General features: G+C 47.0%; 1 pseudogene; it reads right to left on the reverse strand.

Annotated features, from left to right (window-relative positions):
• Positions 1 to 276: 276 nt before the first annotated feature.
• On the reverse strand, positions 277 to 7,383 carry LOC144102762 (uncharacterized; annotated as a pseudogene).
• Between the last annotated feature and the right edge of the window lie 1,330 nt (positions 7,384 to 8,713).

Consider the following 8,713-nt stretch of genomic DNA (forward strand, 5'->3'; position numbering starts at 1 on the left):
AAAAAATATTGTGCACCTTGCAGAAGAAAGATAAATATATACATAATGCCTGCACCCGGCAGGGAAACAAAAAAATATTCTGCACCTTGCAGAAGGAAAACAAATATATACATAACGCCTGCACCAGGCAGGGAAATAAAAAAATATTCTGCACCTTGCAGAGGGCAAAAAAAAAAAAAAAAAAACAGGTAAAAAAAAGCAACACCGAACAAGTTACAGCAGTGGCTGTACCTGATTGTTCAAGACACGTACAATCAAGGCCACTGCAAGTACCTCTTACTCGGTGAGGCGCACTGTGTCGCCCCTTGCCGCATCAGCAGTGCGCATCATGTGGGCCCCGGTTTCTGTGACGGCAGCAGTCGTGTCAATGCCGCCGCGAGGCTGCGCACTGCTGCTGATGTTTGCCTCTGTTCCTGCACATAAAAGGAGCTTCATTTGCACACTTCACATACAGGGAGGGCTCGTTTCACATAAAGATGGCCTACTAAAATGTCTCTAGAGGTCAGGCATAGGTTTCGAACTGTGAATGTAGATACAACGTGTTGCATGCAGCTGCTTCTCCTTCACTCAATGTGGTGGGTGTTGTCTGCACATACCTCCAGGAGGCGTGCATGAAATGTGACGTCCTCAGCACTGCGGGCTTCGAGGAGGTCGTTGGTGCGCCGCGTCTCTGCTAGCTGCTGGTGGACCTCCTACGCCCGCGTGCTCCGCTGCTGCTGACACGGACGGTCCGCCACCACACCTGGCTGCTCCTGTGTAGCTGTAAAAAGGAGAAAGTGACTGAATGTACACTTGTCATATGTGGCGCACGATGTGCAATAACCTGACTGTTTGGTGCAATATCTCAGAGGGCTGTTCACATGCATACTGGGGAGCAGTACATAAAAGCATTCATAATCAGCGGTATGACAAAAACAGCATTGTTTCAATGTGCACATTTGTGTAACCATCGCAGACACCAATGTTTTCGTTGTAAGAGGAAAAAAGCTCGCACAAGGTACCAGTGGTGCATATGAAAGACACTTCTGTGGGTGGCCGCCACGGTGGCTGAGTGGTTATGGCGCTCGGCTGCTGGCCCGAAACACGCGGCGGTCGAATTTTGATGGAGGCGAAATTCTAGAGGCCCGTGTACTGTGCGATGTCAGAGCACGTTAAAGAACCCCAGGCGGTCCAAATTCCTGGAGCCCTTCACTACGGCGTCTGTCATAGCTGGAGTTGCTTTGGGACGTTAAAGCCCCATAAACCAAACCAAGCTTGTGTGGGTATTCTAAAGTGATACTGATAGTCTGCTCCTAGAAATGGTATTAATGTTAGGTAGCTTGCGAAATGGATAATGTGCAGCCTGATATTGGAACACCAACTCACAGGCTGTGTCACAAGGTGCGCCCTCCTCCTCCAGCTCCTCTTCTTCCGGGGGGGGGGGGTGCCATCTATGTGAATTCATTCCACAAAAATCACTGCTTAGTGGACAGTTTCAGCAGAGCCTGTATTGGTGCAAAACACACGGTTACTAGTTACTGAGACACAAGAAGAAACATAGCAGTACCAAGAGGGCAAGATAGTACAAAGTACATAACTCGAGGTTGCATTTGTTAGCTCAGCATTCGCATCCTTCCCTAACTAAAAGAAAAACCACAATGAGGTCAACAATGTGCACAAGTTGTTAGATGTACATATCAAATGACTAAAAATTCACTTACCAGATGAAGAGCGCGCCTCTGCCTACTGCAGGCCGCTCGTCCCTGGCATCTCCCCCACGGACACACGGGGCTGGTTCTGCAAGAGGCACAGCGCCCCACGTTCATGCACGAGTGTCTCGAAGTTCATTCTGTGTGTGCATTGCTCACAGTACATGGCCCCGATGTTGACATTCATTATTCTTCATTAGCCTCCCCTATCATTCCCCCTTCATTATTAGTAACGGCAACGCGGCTTACCACACACCTGGCTGGACGAAGAAGACATAGGAGCTGCGACGCCTTGCACGAGGCCCGGCGACCGCAGCTTACACACGCGGCCTGCCAGCCCCGGCAGCCTGCCGCCTCCAGTGCCCCTGCGACAGGATGCGGAGAGACATATTCAAGGGCCATTCGACAGACCGTTGTTCACAAGCTCACCTTCCCGCTGCCAAAAACTGCGCCTCCTGCTTCTTGCAGCGGGTGCACCACACTTGCCAAGTGTGGCGCCAGCGGAGCACACTTTTGGCAACGGGGCCCGCGGCATTCAGCAGGGCCGCAAGCTGCTGCCACAGCTCGCGCCTGCGTGCCGCCGTGTAGCCCCAGAAAGGGGTGAGGCAGCGTGGGCGAGCGCCCGGTGCTGCTCCATAAACTCCACCATTATCAAGTATTGTTCTTTTGAGACACGTGTGCAGGTCTTCTCAGACATGCTGGCCGTTTCAAATGATAACGGTCTATAATGCCAATTCCGCCAGCGATTTCTTGGTATCGGTCAGGGAATGAAATAGGGAATAATGGGGAATGTACAGCTTGGCTTCTTAAGGATGTGCGCTATATATAACTTGGGTTCACACAACAGAGCATAGACGTGCGCTCTACTGCAACAACTTATACAAGGTTACGAAGCAGCAAGGACGAGCAAGACGGTTGGTAGAGTGCGCCTAATCGTTTTTCTCGTCCTTGATCGTTCCTTACTTACACGCCTACACACAATGAACTGACGATCACGCAGCCATAAGTCACACTTCCCCGTCGTCTTGTATTCAGCAAACAAAAAACGGAACTACACATCCCACACGTCAACCGAAGAGCATCTTTGGTCCATTGTTGTCATCGATAATAAGCAAATGACTCGGTCTGTGCGCCCGGCGTCGTGATTTTTAACCGGAAAATGGTATGCGCACGAGCGGCGGTGGCGGCTGCAGCAGCAGTTTGCCAGCTGTCGAGCCCCGCCGAAGTCTCCTTCTAAATATGGCTCACAGACAGTGGTTTTGTCGTATCCTCGCCCGCTTCCTTGTGCTACGTTACCTTGTCCAAGTTTGCCTGCATACACCTGACCGTACCAAAGCAGCATCCGTCCAGCACCAGATGGTCTCATACGTACGCGCGACGTTGCTTTGCTTGCTACGTTTTTTCGCCCGCCATCCGCGATCGATTTGGATCAGAGATTTGCACCTCCCTGCTCTGTAAAAGCTAGATGTCACTTCAGACAAATTCAGTGCAAAATGCCACGCGTACGGCGACGTGCATGGTTATCTATCTCTATGGCTATCTGCAGTACATCTACCAGTCCCCCAATTTTCCTTTGCAAACATATCCGGCCGCAGTAGCAGCGGACCTACGAATGCCGGATGCATGCAAATTGAGTTTTGGCCCACCGTGCACGGTAGTTTTGGTTATGACTTATTATGCCACACACTGCACTTTTGCTTAATGGAAAGAAATAATTATTATTGTTCCGTCTGATAAATTGCCGGAAAATTGTAGTTCTACTTTACCACTGTTTCCTCGCATGCCTGGCTATGCTTTTGCATTGTGAACTACTAGAACTTAATGCGACAGAATTTAAAACTTAAAGTTGCACTTCACACGGCTCCACGATTCCAGGTAGGCAGCCACTTCGCTGAACAGAGAATGTAGCATTGCTAGAAAAGCAGTTATAAGCTGCTCAGTGTTAACTCGGAAAGCAGGAATGAAATGATTAGGCATTTTATTGGCACAGCATTTATTCGAATGCATAGCACTTGGGACAAAACCACGATCGCCCAATATCCTCCTTCACAGATACGCATGACCTGTTGCAAAACAAAAACAGCATTTTAGTACATGTGTATGACAAAATTGTAATTGTGAGGGCAAATTATTACCAGTGAAACCACTCGAGGCATTGGTCACATGCAATCATCTACAACTCGCCATCAACCTTCTCTTTGCATTGTCCGCAGCACCAGACATCTCCATTTTTCTTTGCTGCAACTGTGAACAGGTGATAAATATTTACTGCGACAAAGTATCACAGGTACAAATGTAATCAAGAGAAAACATTCTTAATAGATGATGTGAGCAGCAGCCATGCATCTGGCGTAAAATACTTTTTCAGTTTGGGTAAAAATACCCTGTAGTCGAGAAGGGCACTTGGCAGCTGCTCAGGACGGACTTCAATGTCCTGCTCATCCAAGAGTCCCTGCCCAGTAAGGACATGTACTGCGGCATCCTTGCCAGCTATGCCAGCTAAAAGCACTGAAAAAAAAATGAACTGAGAAATATAATTCAAAATTGTGTGCACCAGAAAATTTCAACAAAAAGACAATTTTGTAGCCCTCTATGAACACTATGCTTTTTGTTTTTCTTGCATGACACCAAATGGCACCGCAACATTTAGTGTTCAGAGAGAGCTTGGAACAGTGGCAAAAGAGTTACGAGGTGAGCGATGCACGCAGCTGCCTATGACTTTACACGATTCCGTAGCCGACAGCCGATACATGCCAAAAGTTAGGAGAGTGGAGATGTGATGCGAGTGCAGAGCCGGTTTCCTTTGTCAGCAGTAGCTGAAGAGGGGTACACAAGCGAGTACTGGACATCTCTGATTCCCACACTTCTCTCATGGTTATGCGACTGCATGTGTAAGCTCACATTATCTGTCGATTGTATATGTTTTAAATATATTCCGTAAATTTTTGCAGTGCACCGTCAGCATACTAAAATTTCAGTACTTCACTTATGAAAACATTTCTGAGCTTTGGTGGCTTCAAGTGACATGTTTAGTGTAAATGCCTGCTGTGTGAATTATCTAGCATTTTCTTTCTGCTTTAAAGTCTCCATATGAAAACTGCATGACACGAAACGTGCATATACCGAAAAATTGCACGTTTTTCTCAGCTGTACTCAGTTTACTGCTAACAAATTTAAAAAAAAAGACTGCTGGCAGTTTGGCATGGATAAGCACAAAATATTGTGTGAAAGCACGGATGTTTCTTCTGGTGGACACCACCGCTACATACCTCAAAGGGTTATTGAGGTGTTCACTGGCCCAGGGAGACAGTCATGTGCCTTTCTGTTCTTTAAAATGAAGGGGGTCTAAGCCTTCCAATGGTTTTGATAAATGTAAAGGCGCATAACTGCCTCAATTTGTAGGTGGATGTCACCACATACACAAGGAGCGACTGAGGTGTCCACTGACCCAGTGAGCCATTTACATTTGCTACCAGAGGATTCACACAGGCATACAGGGGGAGTGCGGCTAGATGTGCTTTGGCACTAGAAAGGGCAAGTGCCAGCCTTACTGAAGGGCAAAGCTGCACCGAAGGCCTGCTACGCTTTTGCTATTCATCTGATATCACGCTTGTGTGGGCCATTTTTACGAAGCACATTAAAATATCTTACGTGTGTCTTGCGCCTCAGCTGTCAGTTCCTTAAAAGGTACTGGTTCTCCCTGTCTCTTGCGCTTCTGAACTTTCCGCTGACGAAGGCGCTTGGTGGGACGCCCTTTGGCTTTGACAATGGGAAGTTTAATGGCACATGCTTCTACAGTCACTTTTTCCGCCACTTCTTTTGTGACCGTTTTTTCTAATGTACTATTATCGCTTTCGGGTGCCCCCTCATCTTCACTGCTGCCATCGGAATCCATAGAACCGTACATTTTTTTCGCCTCGCTTCCCTTCAGCCATGGTGTGTTCATGTCTTCAAGAATCCTTAATCGCTTTGCAAAGGTTTCCGGCTTGCAGTCAGCCAAAGTGTCAGCAATGGCCTTCATTGTTTGCATTGCAAAATTATGCCGCTGATTTCGATTCATTTTTTCAAAGCTTGGTCCAGGCATTGAGAGGATTTCCAAATCTTCTGTGGTCCCATGGTATTCATTGCTGGCTTGCTCACTAGATGACACGAAGTTACTCTGATACTATTTAAACCAGCGTTTCGAACTGCCTGTTGGAGGTCCGGCTCAACATCAAACTTTATGGAAACGGCCAAGAAATGGCGACACAGTAGGCCCATCTTGGCAAAGAAAGCGCAATCACATTTTTCTTTTTCCAGCGATATGTGATGCCAGCCTTTGCCAGTTGTAGAAGCCACAGCATACTGTTTTTCAGATGTCTGTTTCACTTCGGCAACACAGTCTTCAGCTTTGATTACCTGTTTCCTGATCACTGAGCAAGCATACGGTGTCAACACTTTTAACACACTTCTTCAACTTTGTGCACTTTCATGTGGTTGCAAAACTGACAAGTTTTCAGCAGGGTTACTGAGCGGGCCGCTTTTCGTTGCATTATCGTTGCTAAATTCAGTAATCTGCTCAAGGCATCGTCAAGCTTTGTAGAGGATGAGAGGGCTGTTTTTATGAAACTGTTATGTGCTTCTACTCGGTTAGTTGTGTTTGCTTCACAGGTAAACTCTTGGTCACAGATGTGACGGGCCCACATGTTCTTCATGGAGTTCCAATTATTCTCGAGGTATTGCACAGCTTCTTTACTGGCAAACCTTTCAAACTCGCGTCTTGCTTCAACGTACTTGTTTGCTGTTGGTGCATGCAACATTTGGTTGAATACCACCAACATAAGGTCTCGTTCTCCGACAGACCTTGGAAATTGGCTGGCTGCTGTTCTGAATGCCTTTACAGCATGAAATTGGCACAGTTGTACCGATGGCGCACTAGGAAAAGTGCTCCGAATTGCACTGATTCTGAAAAGTCTTTGTCTACGACGATTACATCTGTCTTTTCAGAACATGGGTTTTCCTTGACGAAAAGCTCCAGCATTTTCGAGACATGGTGGCACTGTTCAGAAGCAACAAAAGCGTATGCGACCACCTGACTGTCTCCACAACCGTCTTGTACAAACAAAACAAAAAGTGGCATCTTAAGTTTGTTGGTTCTGTAAGTCGCATCTAGCAGCAGCACTTCTGGAAATGACTGATATGCCTGCTGCATGTGCGGTGTCTGGATCAGGAGAACCTGAAGTTGTTTATCATCATCAGTGACAGGCATAATTTTTGCTTTGTGTTGTTCACGGCAGTTTTCAATCTCTTTAACCAGTAGTTGGGCCTCATCCGCTCCATACATTGAATGCTTCACATTGTGCAAGTCTTTAGTCGTGACTCTTTCCTGAAAGTAATCTAATCAATTCATTACAAAACTATTACTTTCAAAGCAAGGCTGTGCTAGTAAAAGAGCTCATCAGAAGAAAAATCAAGCACATTCCTTACCTGTCTTTTCGACTAGCTTTCCAACTATTACTCTCGGCAGGACGTTTAGTTCCATCAACGGAAGCACATACTCCTTTTCTTCCTCTGTCAGCCGACGACGCTCTGGATATGATTCAAAAATTTCTTTGCTGACTTCATGGGTGTGGTTGCAGTCAAGTTTTGTTATTTCAAGCTGCTGGCTTGCGCGTCGTGCTGCAAATACAACGGTAGCTGGACATCCTTTCATCATTGTCCTGCACACAGTTTAGAAACTGTAATCAAACTGACATGATTGCATGCTTGAAAAGTTTCAATTCCATGTGGCAACAATTGGGGCAAGCTGGTAGTAAAACCTTAAAACATGGAAAAGCGTGCACAATGCCAGAGGGCTGTAAACCCTTAGAAGAGCAGAAAGTAGGGCAAATTGGTTCATATTCATGGCTGGTAAAGCACGAAAGGAAAGACATGGACAGAAAGAAAGACACGGACAGGACAGACCCTCTCTTGTGTCTTGGTTTTCCTACACTTGCAGAAATAGCAGACGGCTCAACATGGCTAAGCACAGAATATTGTGCAGTAGCACTATAGTTACGATAGGCACTTAACATCTTTACATGCTGCGAATGTGAAAGCATCATTTTACCTAAAGGCTTTTACACGAAATGCCTTCACAACAAAAGCATTTCACCTAAAGACTTCGAGACAAAGGACTTTACCCTGATGGCATTTACCTTGACGACCTTCACCCAGGTGAAGGCCTGCCAGGTGTACCTACCTGGCAGGTTGCCTACCACTCTGTGGGCCGCCTGCCTCAAAGCAGGCTTCATGGACGTAGGCAGGAGTATTTTTTTTTTAGGAACGGAACTGGTGGACACCGGAACCGCACCGTAGGGGAAGGGAGGAAGGTGGGAGTGAAAGACGAAAGAGAGCAAAAGGTGCCGTAGTGGGGGGCTCCGGAATAATTATCTTTAACGTGCACTGACATCGCACCGCACACGGATGGCTTTGCATTTCGCCTGCATCGAAACACCGCCGCCGCGGCCGGGTTCGAACCCTGGAACGTATGCCGGAAACCGGAAAATGCGTCTAGTAGTGCCGCTACCCTAGAATTTGCGTCAGTTGTCAAAAAGTTCGCACAATGCAAATAAATGCAACCTGACTTTTTTTCTTCTTCTGCCAGTTGTTAACTCCATGAGAATATAGTAACCATTATCAGTACACAGGCCTGAGCCCATAAAGTGCTCTATAGACCGAGTCGCCGCAACCAAGAAAGTATTCAATCTCACCTTTGGTGACGTCGTACGCCTGTTGCTGTGGACCTGAGCTCTCCTCCATGCTTGCAATGTATGTCGCATTTGCATATTTCAGCTTCTTCTCCAATCGCTCCAAGCCAACACTGAGCCGCGCATTCACCACTTCCATCGTCTTTGTAGCTTTAACTACGAAGAGGACATTGTTCTGCACTTGAAACTCGCGGAACGCTCTGTCGAACTCGGCAAGGTCGTTGAATCGTGCTCCAAGCGCGATGGCCATGCTTGGGCTGTCCTAAAATAGTCGAGCGCACCGCCAAGGCACGCGAA

Source organism: Amblyomma americanum, chromosome 8 (genome assembly GCF_052857255.1).
Source record: "Amblyomma americanum isolate KBUSLIRL-KWMA chromosome 8, ASM5285725v1, whole genome shotgun sequence".
Taxonomy (NCBI): Eukaryota; Metazoa; Arthropoda; class Arachnida; order Ixodida; family Ixodidae; genus Amblyomma; species Amblyomma americanum.